The sequence below is a fragment of the Balaenoptera acutorostrata genome, chromosome 10 (genome assembly GCF_949987535.1).
Source record: "Balaenoptera acutorostrata chromosome 10, mBalAcu1.1, whole genome shotgun sequence".
Taxonomy (NCBI): domain Eukaryota; kingdom Metazoa; phylum Chordata; class Mammalia; order Artiodactyla; family Balaenopteridae; genus Balaenoptera; species Balaenoptera acutorostrata.
Window position 1 is genome coordinate 34760390 of NC_080073.1, and position 16453 is coordinate 34776842.

Below are 16453 nucleotides of genomic sequence, written 5' to 3' on the forward strand. Positions count from 1 at the left end.
CATCTGTCAACTGTGCCGAAGTTGAGAAACTGTACTGTACATAAAGGTAAGACCATTAGAAGAATGTTGTTTTTAAAGTCAATTTTTCTTGCTTTGTAGCACAGTAACTGTTCCCTTTATTGGTGGTTAAGGAAGCATGAACAAGGATTTATGCATTTGAAGTAAGGCTGATATTCTAAGAACAACAGAAAGGCAGTCAGTCAATCCATAAAATAAGATATAATAGCTTTCCCAATGGCACAGGCAAGGAATTGAAATTATAGGTATGTGGAGAAAGATTGAATATTTATGAGATATATTTATCTATTTTTCTACATTGAGTCTATTAGGCTGCGGTTTAATGTCACGGTGTTTGTGATTGCCATTACAGCGTGCAGTGTTTCGAAAAGCATTTTCTAATCTGGAATGGAAATAACATTATCCATATATTAAATACCAAATCTAAGAATTACATCATTTTCAAGACTTACTTTTCATAGAGACTAACAGTTATTGAGTGTGAACTTGTCACTAGGTACTTTGTTAAGACCTTTATTTGCATCACCCCAATAAATCACAACAACCCAATACTAGGCACTCTTATTATCCCCATTTTACAGATGAGAAATAAAATGGCATTTAGAGGTTATGTAATTATACGATGTTCCATAGATAATAAATTAGAGGGTGGGGTTTCCTGATTTTAGAACGTACAAAATCAATTCAACTCACACGTTAATAAAGGCCACAAACAGTTGGGAATTGTGATGACAAACTCTCTCTGTCTCTCTAGAGTTTATAACCCTGCAAGTGCCAGAAGATGCAAGATAACTAAACGAGATATCCTATGGTCTTCATTTGAATCTTCTGCCTTTTCCATTCTTTTCTCCCTGTGAACAATGCTCTCTCTTCACAGACACTAAGACCGGGGCTTTCTTGAACCCATCGTAAGGCCCTGCCCTGTGGATGGAGCCCAACAAAGGCTAGAAGGGATAGACGCAAACCAACAAGGTGTCTTGGATCTCAGAGACTTTTGCAGAATGGTACAGAGAATGTCCACAAAGGGCGGACCCCAACCTCCCAACAATACATTTCTAAGCTCTTTTATGCTGAAAGGTCTCCCAATTTAAGAAGACAGGAATGCAATCATGTTTTTCTGATTCTTTGCTCCTACTTAAAGCTGCCACTATTAAAAAGGAAGCTCACATGTTTCTCTAGCACTTCTCAAGAGTGCAGAAATGTATCAAGAGGTGAGAAATTGAGCCTAAAATGAAGAATCACTTAAAGAAGGGTCTCTTAAATATTAAACATCTTTTCACACAACGGAAAAGAAACCTTGGAGATATGAACATTAATAGAATGATAAATGTATGTTTCCTTAGGAAAGCATTTGTGTTGAATCACAGCTTATGTCATATGAAATGCATTGGGGAGCCATGAGAATTACAATTGTTTGATGAATTAAAATAAATACCAAAGTTAAGTCCTGCACAAATTGTGGGACTTGACAGGCCTTTTAAAAAGGAGAGCTGCCTGCCCTCTCTCTCTCTCTCTCAGTTTTATCTTGGTGGAGAAGGAAACACCTCTTTTTGACTCACCCGTTTAAGCACATGAGAAGAAATCCTGGGAAGGAAAATGAGAGACCAGGCCTTTGTGGTAATGTCCTCAGTTTAAGACTGCCCTCAAGTTCTCCACAAAACATGTATTTTCCTCAAGAAATAACTCATGAGAACAAAGAGCAACTTCCCTACCAGAGCTTTTAAATAACATAAATTACAGCTTGCAATGCCCTATACAGATTGCACCTCAGAGAAGGAGCCTCAGAATAGAACGTAACAAATTAAGATGGGCTCACTGGCAGCCACAGACTCTACTGCTCGGGAGTAGGCTCTTCTGATGACACATGGTCACCGAATATTCACAGTGTGTAGAGTCCTGAACTGGGAGCCAGACCAGCTGGACGTTAGATCCACCCTGGCCTCTGGCTAGAGCCTTGAGGCACGTGCCTTCCAGCCTTTAGCCAGAGTGCTTATCCTTAAAAAAAGATGAGGGAGGGAGGGCTTGGGAATGGGCCAGTCCTTGTATGGCAAGAAAGGTTAGCCTCAAGAGCCAAGTCTAACTGATCGGTAATAGATTTCTATAGGGTTGTGTTGAGAAGGATTCTGAAGTTATATCTGAGTTTTGCTGTAAAGAATATTATAACCAATTAGCAATGTCTGCTGTGGGCTCAAAATAAGGAGTGGCAAAACATATCCCTGGACACGATGATCCCTAAAGGTCCCATTGTACTTTTTCTTTGTAGTTCTGAGCACATCTATAATTTGTATGTAAGTTAGTTTAATGTCTCTCCCCTGCTAGGTCACAAGCTCCATGAGGGCATGAGGGTACCTGCGCTGTATGAAAGTCTCTATTAAGTTCTCTATTTGTGACTGTGATATGGTGCTCACCTGGTTAAAGAAGGTAACTTATTATTAGGGTACACCTAGGGTGCATGCCAGGGAAAGACAACTGGGGTAACTGACTGCAGTCTACACCCCCCCAAACACAAAGACCATGTTGATAACCCAAGATAATGGCTTTCAAGAGAAAAAGAAATATCTCTGCCAGAAGGATGGATATGAAACTCAGATTTCAATATGCTTGGTACAGACTTCTGCAGATGTGCAGATTGTCTCACTGACCCATGGATGTGCATAAAACCAGCCTAGGAACTTCCCATCATCACTCAGCCTGAGGCAAGGCAACTTCTCTTCCTTGAAGACCTCTTCTTCTTCAAAACCACCTTGTCAGGCATTGTCAACTGGGCTCCACCTCTCTGGGTCTGTTTCCTTACTTACTACAACAGGGTCTGCACAGGCAGCTTCAGATTCCTTCAGGCCAAATGCCCCCTGATTGTATGACTCTATATCCAACTATTCACATCCTCTAGTCACTTTTTAAAAGGAAGGATAAAGAAAGAAAGAAGTTGTAGTATGTGATGGGCTTGTACATTCCTAGGGAAAATTCCAACGGTGTAGAATGCATTCATGGGACACTTCACATTCAAACCTGGAAAGACTAAGAATATGTCATCCAAGAGAGTGACAGGGATGAAGGGCACAGTAGTAACAGAAGCAGCCACTCTTGAGTGACTGCTCTCAATAGACCAGGAACTTGACTAAGTGCTTTACCATCTTGAGCAATTTTGGTCCTCACAGCAGAACTCTGGGTTATATATTAGTATCATCCTCAGTTTATGGATGAGGAAATAGAGACTATTTAAAATGGCTAAGAACCTCGCCAAGGTCACCCAGTCAGGAAATGCTGGAGCTGAAAGTCAAGTCAGAGTCACGTCTCTCTGCAGCCCTCACCTCTGCTTTAACTGTCAGGCTCAAGGTGCTGCTTCTCATGCAGACCAAGGGCGCTAGCACCAACCCAAGGTTTTGGGGGCCTCTCAGGCCATTCCATCCACGAGTCCCCCATATGAGGAAGGGGGAATGAGGAATACTGGCACCACCCCTTACAGAAGAGTCTGAATGGAGGATCTAGCCTCCCACGCTTCTCAGCATGTAGTGTATGATGTATGGTGTAGCACAAATAGTTACCATGTCTTCTCCTGTCACAGACACACTTGTTCTTCCCTCATCTTGGAATGCTCCCTCCTACCCTCCCCCCTTGTCCAGCAAACACCTACTTCACTGGTCAGTTGTCACTGTCTTAACAAAGCTCTGTCTGACGTCTCATATCAAATGTCCTCATCACATGCCCTCATAATATCACCTACTGCCTATTCATAGCATAGTTACTGCTAGTTGCAGTAACTGCCATTCTGCCCTTTTTTGGTAACAGAAACCCACCTTTTAGCCAGGCTCAGCTAAACGACCCTATTAGAACTTGGTGTGGCTAAGTGATTCAGTTGTGGTCAATGAGATATCCATGGATGTGGTTTTTCCAGATAGTACCCTTGAAAGGACTCCTTCCATCCTGCTGCCAGGAAGGTAGATGTGATGGCTGGTGCTTTAGCAGTCATTCTGGACTATGAGGTTGTCTTGGATGGAAATCACATGCTGCGATGTTGACGACAGCAGTAATGACAGGCAGTTATAATAGCTATGACATACTATCCACCATTCTAAGTGCTTTACCTATATTAATTTATTGAAAAGTCACAGAAACTTTATTAGGTAAGTTCTATTATTACCTCAATTTTCCATGAAACTACAAGGTCACATAGCCAGAGAGCAGCAAAGATAGTGTTTGAGAAGGGAGACCAGTAAGAAGACTACTGAATAATCTGAATGAGAGATGAAAGAGACAGTGCTGGTAGTGCAGGTAGCAGGCAGTGGTCTGACCCTAGATCTACTTGAGAGAAGAGATGATGGACTGGATGATAGATAATATGAGAGAAGGACACATATCAAGTCTGCATCTAAGGCTTTTGGCCCAGGTAAATGCAAAAATGGAGCCTCTGTTTACTGAGAAGAAGACTGTGGGAGAAGCATTTTGAGGAAAAAAACCCCACAGAGTTCAGTTTTGTCTAAAACGGACAATTTGAGCATGTCCCCTAGTCTTGCAGGCAGAGGTGTAGGGTAGGCAGCTTGGTCACCGTGAGCATGCAGACAAGGTCACCCAGGGAGTGAGTACAGGGACTGAATCATGGGGTAATTGTGGGGCACCAGTTAGAGGCCTGCGTGCTAGGGTGGGCCAGGGAAAAGAGCTGTGAGGAGCCACAGGGGAGGCGGAAGAGATCCGAGTGTGATTGGAGTCCCTGATGGTAAGTAAAGGTGTTTCAAAACGCAAGACATTTTCTGCACCGAGGGGAAGGGAATGTTTTTGTTTTAACTTTCCTCATTTACTTCATTTCTATCTCAGAGTCCCATAGAGAGCCAAAGGGGCAAGTGAGGGGACATCCATCACTCCAGCTCAATGAACTTCTGGAGTTGAGTGGACTCTTTTTCAAAAATAAAACTCAATTAAAGATCTATTGATCAAAACAACACATTCACTATGAAATATGTAAAGACCAAATGGGACATAAAGTATTTTCCTGCCAACTGTATAAAACAAAACAAAACAAAAAAAGCCAGGTCTACATATGTTTATTCCATTTGTAAAACTGGCCCTTTGCCTTGGGCCGTATGAATGAGTGATAAATCCCTGTTTGCTGCAAAGGTTCCCTGTGTTCATTTTTTTTTTCTTTTTCTTTTTTCCTGTGCATGTTTACATTTATAATCTTCCATTCTTCTTCATTAAGCAATGTGGATAAAGATTCCTACTCCTATATGTATCAGAGGAAGTTCTGTTCATTGGTTCAAACTCCAAAACCTACACCAGGCGGAGAAGGCCTCTGATGAGCTAGGATCCAGTGGTAGAGGTTCTGTCCACATCCATCCACTTCTGCCACCCCACACCAAGCCACCATTGCAGCTCATCCATCTCCTCGGTTTCACTCCTCTCCCTGGTCCTTCCTCTATACTGCATCCAGAACAATCTAAAAGTATAAGCCTGGTGCTTTGCTGGCCCTGTTGTCCAAGCCTCGCTTGCCTCAAAGCCTTCATGTGGCTATTCTTCTGACTGGCTGATGCTCTCCCACCATGTCAATTCCCTGACACCCCCCACGACCCCCGCCTCACTGATTCCTACCCATCTGTCAGATGTCAGCTCTGAAGGCACCTCCTCTGACAGCAGTTCCTATCTCAACCCCAAGTACCTTTCTATGACATCATCTTGTTTATTCCTGTCTTAACATTTATTGCATTCTGTAATCTTGTTTATATTTTTACTACTTCTCCACATAAGAACTCAAGATCCATCTAGGGGCCACATCAATGAACAATTTATTCATTGCTGTATCACCAGGAACTAGACCTGTACTGTACCTGGCCCTTGGTAAGAATTCACGAAGGAGTATTTGTTGGAGAAAGAGAGGGAGGGAACAAGGAAAGAGAAAAGAAGGAAGGAAGGAAGGAAGGGAGGGAGGGAGGGAGGGGGGGGGGAGAAAGGGAGGGAGGAAGGAGGGCCTTTGAGTTTAGTAGAACAGGTTTCCAATCCCACCTCTATCTCTTATGAGCTGTAAGGACTTAGGCAACAATATATCATCTCTGAGCTCTGGATTTCTCATCTGTAATATTATAGTAATAATACTATTTCATGGAATTAATGTAAGGATTACATGAGATAAATACATGTTGAGCCCCTGTGAAAGCCACTGGCCCATAATGGCTGCTGTTTTTACCCCATGACCTTGTAACCTCTAGAGTTTTCAGGGGTGCCCCAACCTGGTGTTGTGTGAGAAGTATACTAATAAGCAAGGGCCTCATGGTCCACAGATAAACGCACAGACCTAAGATCACAAACATTCTCAATGGGCCATCACTTCTTCACAGTGGGTTATGTGAAGAAGTGATAAGGCCTGAATAACGTGCTTACTCTTTACAGTGGACATGTGTCTCTTTGCTCTCACCATCAACTCCCTTCTTTCCTAGTAGTGGCCCTAGTAGTAGGGCAGTGGTCCCCAACCTTTTTGGCGCCAGGGACCGGTTATGTGGAAGACAATTTTTCCATGGACGGGGGCGGTGGGGTGGTTCAGGTGGTAATGTGAGCGATGGGGGGCAGGGATGGTTCAGGCGGTAATGCGAGGGATGGGGAGCGGCAGATGAAGCTTCACTTGCTCGCCCACCGCTCATCTCCTGCTACGCGGCCTGGTTCCTAACAGGCCACAGACTGGTATCGGTCTGTGACACGGGGGTTGGGGACCCCTGTAGTAGGGTAAGGCTCTACTCCAAGCCCCATGATGTGGGCAGTGCCCAGACCTCAGTCAATCAATTCATCACTGGCCCCAACAATTGGCTCAGGGTGGACATGTGACCTCACCTAGTCTACTCAGGACTTTTACAGAAGTAACCAAATATCAATCCCCCATCCTCCTTTCTCTCCTCCTCCCTTTCCTCTCTCCACTAGAGTCTGAGAGGATGTGCTGCTGGGGACAGATCATCAAATGGGACCTGAGAGTGAAGCCAGCACCACGGAAAGCAGGGCAGTGAGACAGATAGAACTCAGCACCAGTGGTGTCACTGGAGCCCATGTCCATCCATGAGACTTAGCTTCTAGAGGCTTCCAGCTCAGTACGAGGCATGGGGACATCCTGAGTGAACTGAGTTTTTCTCATTATTTCCACAGATACTTGTAGCTGGCCATCTCTAGGTACAGACCATGGCTAGTCAGAGCTAGATTTTACTCATACAGATCAAGAGACTTATCAAAATATTTCTGTACCATTTGCTCAGCTTCAAAAATACTCAGCAGTAATTTCCTCAAAAGATTTCCAAGGGTATGTGTGAAATTTCCTTACAAACACACAGGGCATCATATTTCTCCAAAAAACAGAAGCTATTTTGGCCTCTCTGAGAATATTAGGTAAGTCAGGAGATAAAAGGGTATCTCTCTGTGTCATTTTCCTTCTTAGAATCCCCTCCTCCCTGGGCTTTACCATGAGTGTCAATTTACTCCCACTGCCCCATATTCTTTCTCTAGCTCCTTAAATGAGGACGCCAGGCTGCTCCCTCTACAATCCCTAGTCCCATGGCTTTATCTAGTCCCTTGTCATGGCGGTGGTGAAGAAGGGTGAGGAGGAAAGAGTAGGAGTAGAGGTAGAGATAGATAACCCTGCAGAGTGGAAGACAAGAACAAAAACAGGGTCAATAAAAGAAGATAAATATAACTGACTTTTCTACTTTGAAGTAATTTAAGTACCCATTCCAATTTTCCCTTCATACCCTGTAAGTTTTTCAAACCTTGTTGGAAAGATCATGAAGAGAATGGTATGTATGTATTCCAAATTGTCTTACTTTTATTGGTTTGGGTATTATCTTGCCTAACCATATATAATTTAATAGTGATTTCTCAACATCTAGTTTGGGATACAGATGGAACTTTAACTTCTTTTTCCAACATCATATTTAAAGTCAAGAAAAATACAGACAGAAAGCCCCATCTTTGTAATACACATGTTGTTTAAAATGTTTAAAAAAAAAAATCACACAAGCAATGCATGTTTCTTATAGAAAATTAGATATCAAAGATAAGCAAAAGAAGAAATTTAAAGCCACTGATGATGCTAACATCCATTGTTGATTTCAGTTAATGCCAATTATTCAATTATTTGAATATAAAAATATTACTTATTGAATTCCTTATTATTAGCTATCTAGGCTGTATTCACCTTGTCACTAAATGGATGACACTGTAATAAACATCCTTGTAGTGAAATTTTTGCATACACTATCAACTTTTCAAGAAGTTGAATAATTGATCAAAGGGCATTGCGTATTTCAGTGCAAGTGTTCTCAAGGAAAGTTGTCCTGATTTACACTCTGACCAGGATTCTCTCTTTCCAATGTCAGTTTCAACACTCCAAACCAACACTAAGTATTATCATCTTAAAAAACCTCCCAGGAATTTAAAAATACAGATTATATGGATGAGTCTTTTCCATGTTCCAAATGAGTTTAAAGCAGAGAAAATATTAAACTTCAAAATGCCTAAAGGGCGAGGGCTCCCTCTGTTTCAGGTCTCCAGAGAACACTGTTCTGGCCACTGCAAACTAGCATCCTCAGGTTATTTAGTAGAAAAGATGTAGACTGATAACTAAGGGTCAGGTTTTTCAAACTGAACTCTGAATGAAAAAATCCAGCGTCTTTTTTTGCAGCAGTAGAGCCCTGCCTAGATGAAAGGCAAGCCCGCATAAATTATTCACTTGATGGCAGACATTTTTGGGGACATGGAAAATGTGGATTATTAATGGGCAGACCAGAACAATTCTCACATTACATATAGCTGAGGACTATCGGCTGGGGGAAAGCCCCAGACATTTTTGCTTGTTATAAAGGTCTGAAAATTCTCACAATAAGAAGTTATTTCTCATCAGGCATGAACTCTGCACTGTATCAGAAAAATACATTTCCAATTAAAATTGTCATTCTTCAGCCTTATTTTGGGTGGCCATCTTGCTGAAAAATTATCTGGAGTTCTGGCAGTGTGGGAGAGCCCAAGGTCCTGACAGTTCCCTGTGAGAACACGGAGTTGGTAGAATCAAAAAGAAATTTGGCAAAGTTCAGATAAAACCACCACCATGATGTGTATGTATTTCCTGCTTGGAAACCACATTGTTCCACATGGCAGGCCAGGGATCAGTGTAGATTAAGGAGGATCTGATAGGGAAGGAAGCTCTTTTCTGCAGGATTCATTTTGGAAATATCTGAACAGGATGCAAACCCACTCAGACCTTCTCCTGAACTCCCACCCTACCAGTGTCACTTTTCAACATTGTGACTGCTTCCAGTTGGATACTCTAAGCTGCTGGTTTTAATTAAAACTTAATTTGAAAAAATGTTTCATAATTTATGCATGTCATGTAATTCCTCTGAGATGAACTTGGAGCCAACTCAGGGCCATATAAGGAGACACTATACTGAGAAGGATGGGGGAGGAAAGGGATGTAGGAAGAGAAGTACCAACTGGCTCAACAGAGGAAGGTCCTGATACTTTGTTTCAGCCTCCCACCACTTGGATCTGCAGACACCTGGGAGAGACATGGGCTGTGATATCTAAAAGCAGGGAGCCATTTGGCAGGTCATAGACTCAGAGAACCAGAAGGGTCAGAAATGACCAGAATGGCCCTCCGAGAAAGGCCTTACCAGGGGAAATGGTGAGCCTAAGAACTTGAAACCCTCCAAAATAGATGAATGTGTTCCTACCCTCCCCACAGAAGGAGACAAAAAACAAAACAAAAAACCCTCAGAGGAAAATTAATGAAAACTCAAGAGTCTGCAATGAAACCGTTACTTCACTCAACAGATGTCTTCAAGAGAATTTGCAGGGATCTGCCAAACTGGTGAACCACAAAGAAATCTGTGTGGCAACTTAACTAGAAATATTGGGCCCCCAAGAAAGACAACTTCCCCTCAACACACATCCTTTATTAATGGCAAAATGAATGATGTGCAATCAACCTCCATGTCTGCAGTGGAAAGAGTATATAGACAGTGTTTGACATAAAAAAAGAAATCGATGGAGCCAGAAATAAAGGTAAATGAGTGGTCTGCATACTCACAAAGGATGGGCCATGTCAATGCTATATTTTTAGTGGCCAATCTGGTAAGTTACACATTTCATTGATAGATTTATTTCTATCTTTATTTCTATCTCTACCTCAAAGTTTCATCTTGGTCTGTCCATTTCCTGTCACCTATGAAAAGCTTAATAAGCTGTTAAGTAAAAGCAAGAGACTATACAGTTCTTTCATCCATCAAGCCTGTATCTCACAGAAGTGGACACATTAAATAGAGAGTCAAGGGTAAAGGTATGAGCTATGGGTGACAGATGATCTCTGATGACATTCTCAATTAGGGGATCCTTCAGGAAACCCCCAGTTCTGTGATTCTAGTCTATGAGAAGTTCATTTCTACGAAAAATTCATGAAAATTTCCTTCTCTTACATAATTTTTTCACCTTGGCCCATCAGTGCATGTATTTTTCACCTGAACAGAGAAGGAATGGCCAAAGCCATGTGTTGAATGATATTGGTTCTCTTTCTGCATCTAAGCACTTCTCAAGTCAAGACTGGATCCTATTTACTAATGATGAGAGCTTGCACATGCTGAGTGCTCATGCTAAACCAGGCCAGGAGCTAAGGGCTCTGAATGTGTCCTCATGAAAAATTCTCAAGACAACTGTAGGGGCCAAATACAGTCATTTACATTCTAAAGACAGGAAAACTGAGTCTGACCCCAAACCCTGTTTTTTGACCCAATAGGATTAATAAGTCAAATAATCCTGTTAGTCTTTCTCTTAAAACTTAGAATAATCTATTAGTGCATAATTAAGGGAATATGAAGTAAAAATAAAAATGAAACAGTCTGCTTGCCAATAGGGTAGAAGAGAGAGCTTTGTCCTCCACTCAAGCCTGCTGACACACTGAGCACCATACTACTTCAGGCTTATTTTTCTCATGTGTAGAAAGGAGATCTATTAATATGCTGGGACTGCTAATCTCTCAAAATACACTTGCTCCCCACCCCACCAAATCTGGGATTTGGCTATCTTTTTTTGCCAAACCCCAGATTTTTTTTGCCAAACACGTTTGTTTTTTTTTTTTTTTTTTTTGCCAAACACATGTTTTTCCACATTTTGCCAAACACGTGTTCCTATAATATTGAAGTCCATGTGTATTTCCTAGGGCCTTTTTTTCTTGTCATCTTACAGAATGACAGTTTTACAGTTTTTTTTTTTTTTTTTGTCTTAGTTAAGAAAGTCAAGTGCTATCAGTGCCATTTCAGTTCAAATCTCAAAGAGGCCAATGTGCTTCTGAAGCTCACCTTTAAAAACCAGAGAGGGGACTTCCCTGGTGGTGCAGTGTCTAAGAATCTGCCTGCCAATGCAGGGGATACGGGTTCGAGCCCTGGTCCGGGAAGATCCCACATGCCGTGGAGCAACGAAGCCCGTGTGCCACAACTACTGAGCCTGTGCTCTAGAGCCCACGAGCCACAACTACTGAGTCCACATGCCACAACTACTGAAGCCCATGTGCCTAGAGCCTGTGCTCTGCAACAAAGAGAAGCCACCGCAATGAGAAGCCTGCGCACCGCAACGAAGAGTAGCCCCTGCTCGCTGCAACTAGAAAAAGCCTGTACACAGCAATGAAGACCCAACGCAGCCAAAATAAATAAACTAATTAAATAAATAAATTTATTAAAAAACAAAACAGAACAACCACTAGAGGAATCCAAATGCCAAAAGCTGAACTATAAAATTCTGCCATTCATACTGAATACATGAGTTACGTAAGAGGATCAAGAAATCAAGAGAAGCATAAAAAAGGGCTATCTCACAATTAAACTGACTTAGTATAGTATCATATTTAAATAAAAATTATCTCACTGTCATATCCAATAAATTGTCATTGTCTTAACATTTATAAGATACGTATTACCTTTTGGTAAAATTAATCTAAAGCTAACATGTTTTAAATCTTGAATATGAATAAACAAACAGAACAATTTAAGTAAATAATCTTGAAGATAAAACAAACTAATATTCATGTCATCTTTTATTTCTATTTCTACTGTGGTCACAATGGAATAACTAGTACTACATTATCCCTCCTAACACAAACAACTAGATAACTGGATATAGTACAAAAAAGAAACAAATGTCCTTTGATATTGGTCAATAATCAGCACTGACTTTGCTTCCTGAAAGAAGGCAAAACAATAAAGTGAGACTCAAGATCACTCTAATACTCTACCTGGAGGCATTTATGAGAACCCAGAGCAGGGAAGGTAATGCCAAGTAGAAACTGGAAGTTGCACTGAATTGACAAGGAATGAATCAAAGTTTATAGATGCTGAGGTGGCTGGAATTTGCAAGGTAGAGCACTGGAGAGAGAAAGCTATACAGAGAAACAGCTCCAGAAATCTACAGAGAGGGTCTCTTAGGTCTTTGATTTAATACTAAAATGAGCTAGGGGAAGACTCCATGAGGCTGAGAAAAGCACAATTACAGGGGGTAGGAGAGGGGAACTACAGTGAAGTTGTAAGCTAAAAAAATCTATTGGGCCTCAAACAAGGCTGAGTATTTACAAGTTCCAACCAGTCAGAATAGAACACCTTGTTAAACACCTGGGACATTCAGTAGGAATCCCAGAAAGATTGTGCCTAGCGTTAGAGCTAAACTAGACCTAGAGTGAAAGGTACACCATACCTGCCAACCAAAGTTTAAAAACAAGTGTTTAAAGGGCTAAGCTGATACATAAGTAAATTAACTGTCAGGACATAACTCAACACTCCTTAAAGGAAGACAACAGAATCCAGACACTCAACAACATAATGCCCACTATCATGTGTCATTATGCTTAATGCCTAATAAAAATTTACTAATATAGAAACCAAAAAAAATGTGACTTATAAGAGGAAAAACAATCAATCATACCCAGAAGAAGAAAATGATTTATAAAGAAAGAAAATATACCCAGAAATCATATAATTGGAAAATACAAACTTTAAATTAGCTACTACAAATATAATCAAGAATTTAAAGGAAACTTAAACATTATGAAGGGAGAAATAAAACTAAAAACAATGCCAAAACCCATTAAAAATGGCTAAATATCTCAAATTTGATAAAATTTATAAACACACCAACCCAAGAAAGCTCAATGAACCTGAAGCAAGATAAACACACACACATACGCAGAAAATACCAGAGCACATTATAATAAAATTACAATTATAACAACAAAATCATAAAAGCAACCAACAAAATAAAAGGACATAGGTAAAGGGCATCAAAGATAAGATTTATCACTGACTTCTCATCAGAAACAATACAAGCCAGATGATAATGGAACAACTGCTTCAAAGTACTGTAAGAAAAAAAAAGGTAAACTTAGAATTCTTTATCCAGTGAAAATACCTCTTGAAAAGACAGTGAAATAAAATGTTTTCAAGTAACAACAAAAAAATTTTAAGAGAATTCATTGCCAGCAGAGTTGCACTTTAGAGAAGATTAAAGGAAGTTCAGGTGAAGTAAAATGATTCTAGATGGAAGTCTGAATCTATACAAAAAATAAGTAGCATCAGAAATGAAAAATATGTGGGTAAATATGAGATTTTTTCCTCACTTTTTAATTTAAGCAAAATAAAAATAATGTATTGTGTGGGGTTTATAATATATGTGGGAGTAAACAGTATGCTAATAATAGCACATAGAATGGAAGGGGTGCATGGCAGTATACTGTTTTAAGTTGCTTCCATTATAGGGAAGTTAGACTCTGAGAAGCTGAAGATGGAAATTGTTACACTAGAGCAACCACTCAAAAGACACAACTAAGAGGTATAGCTAATAGGCCAATAGTAGAGATAAAATGGCATTTGAAACACTAAATTAATTCAAAAGGAGACCAAAAAAAGAAGAAAAATATAAGAATGTATAGCATAGTATACATAAATATAGTATATTTGTTTATAACAATATGGTAGAGTTAAATAAAGAAGAAAAATAAAACAACAGAGTAGATACATATTTACAACAATATGGTATATTTAAGCCAAAAAATACAGATAATTACATTAAATGTAAATGATTAAATGCACCAGTTAAAAAGTAGAGATGGTCAGGCTGGATAAAAAGGGAAAAACATACAACTATATTTTATGTACAAAAAGTACACTTTCAATAAAAAGATATGTATGTTAAAGGTAAAAGAATAGAAAATACATACCACGAAACAATAATCATAAGAAAGTTGGGGTAGCTATATTAATATCAAACAAAATACACTTCAGAACAAGAAATATGGGAGATAAACAAAAATATTTCACAATAACAAAATGGTCAATTCATTGAGAAGACATTGTGTATATTCCTAATATTAAAGCTTCAAAATATGTGACACAAAAATTAGCAGAATCAAAAAATGAAACATAAATTTAGAATTTTCATTGGTGATTTCAATAATCCTTTCTCAGTAATTCATAAAGTAGTTGCTTTCTAGTTGTAAAGAAAATAAGTAAATATATAGAACACTTGACCAACACTATTTCAACCAATTTCATCTAACTGATTGTTCTTGAACAATATGCACAATAACTGCAGAATACACATTCTTTTCAAGTACATGTGAAATATTCACCAAGAAAGTCCATATGCTGGGCTATAAAACAAGTGTCAAGAAACAAATTTATTGAAATCATAGGATATATTCTCTGAACACAAGAGAATTCGTAACAATAATTAAATTAGAATTAGAATTTATAACAATAATGTATCTAGTAAAATCTGGAGTTATTTGAAAATAACACATTACTATAACCCAGAAGTCACTAGATCCCTAAATCACAAGTGGCATTAGAAAATATTCTGAACTGAATTAAAATGAAAACACAACATATCAAAAGTTGTGACATGTGGCTAAAGTAGTCCTTAGAAAGAAACATACAGCTTTAAAAGCTTATAGTAGAAAAGGAGAACAGTTGAATGGTCAAAGCTTCACCTAGGGCTTCCCTGGTGGCGCAGTGGTTGAGAATCTGCCTGCCAATGCAGGGGACACGGGTTCGAGCCCTGGTCTGGGAAGATCCCACATGCCGTGGAGCAACTGGGCCCGTGAGCCACAACTACTGAAGCCTGCGCGTCTGGAGCCTGTGCTCCACAACAAGAGAGGCCGTGACAGTGAGAGGCCCGCGCACCGCGATGAAGAGTGGCCCCCGCTCGCCACAACTAGAGAAAGCCCTCGCACAGAAATGAAGACCCAACACAGCCAAAAATAAATAAATAAATTAATTTAATTAAAAAAAAAAAAAGCTTCACCTAGAAAGGAGCTAGAAAAAAAAGACCAAATTAAACACAATATAATGAGAAGAAAGTTTAAAAACTAAAAACAAGAGCAAAAAGCAATGCAACCAAAAACAGACAGAAGAGTAAAATTGGTAAAAAGCAAAGGCTAGTTCTTTGAATATATCAAAAAAATTGAAAAACATATAGCTAGATTGATAACAAATTGCCAATATCAGGAATGAAAGAGGAGCTATCATCAAGGATCCTAAATACATCAAAAGGATAAGAGAATATTATGAACATATTTATGCCAATAAATTCAACAACTTAGATTAAGTGGACAAATTCCTAAAAAGACAAATGAGCAAAATTCATATAGAAATATAAAAATCTTTAAAGCCCTACATCTATAAAGAAAATTAATTTGGAATTAAAAACTGTCCCCCCCACCACCAAAAAATCTCCAGGCCCAAATGATTTCATTAGTGAAGTCTAACAATATTCATGGAAAATACAGCAATCTTACACCAACTTTTTCAGAAGATAAAGAAGGAAATTCTTCTGAACTCATTATTTTAGATGGACATTATCATAACTTAACAAATTACAAGAAGAAAAACTACAGACTGATATCCCTGGTGAACATAAAAAGAAAGATCCTTAATAAAATGTTAGCAAGCTAAATCCAGCAATATATATAATAAATTATGACCAAAATGTGTTTATCACAAGAATGCTAAGTTATTATGATATTCTTATAATTGATATCAATCAGTACAATTTGCCACATATGGAATATTTTCCAAAGTGGGCATAACAGTATCTCCCATGCCATGCTCTATTTACAATGCAATGTTGACATTCTTCCTATGAAGAGCTGGAGTCTATGTCCCCTCACTTTGAAACTAGGAAGACCTTTGTGATTGCTTCAATCTAGAGAGTATGGGGGAAATGGCACCGTGTGACTTCCAGGGACAGATTATAAACATGTCATGCAGTTCTGCCTTGCTCTGGAAACCTGGCCACCATGCTGTGAAGAAGCTCAAACTACCCTATGCATAGAGACCACATGGAAAGATAATGTAGATGCTCCCAGTGTAGGTATCCTGCCGATAGCTCACCTGACGTCCTAGTCAACAGCCAGTACTAAGAACCTGACAGGTGA

General features: G+C 39.5%; 1 protein-coding gene across 1 annotated transcript in view; it reads right to left on the reverse strand.

The window, feature by feature from the left end:
- CACNA2D3 (calcium voltage-gated channel auxiliary subunit alpha2delta 3) overlaps positions 1-16453 on the reverse strand; it is a 774181-nt gene that overhangs the window by 227482 nt on the left and 530246 nt on the right. The window lies entirely within an intron of this gene.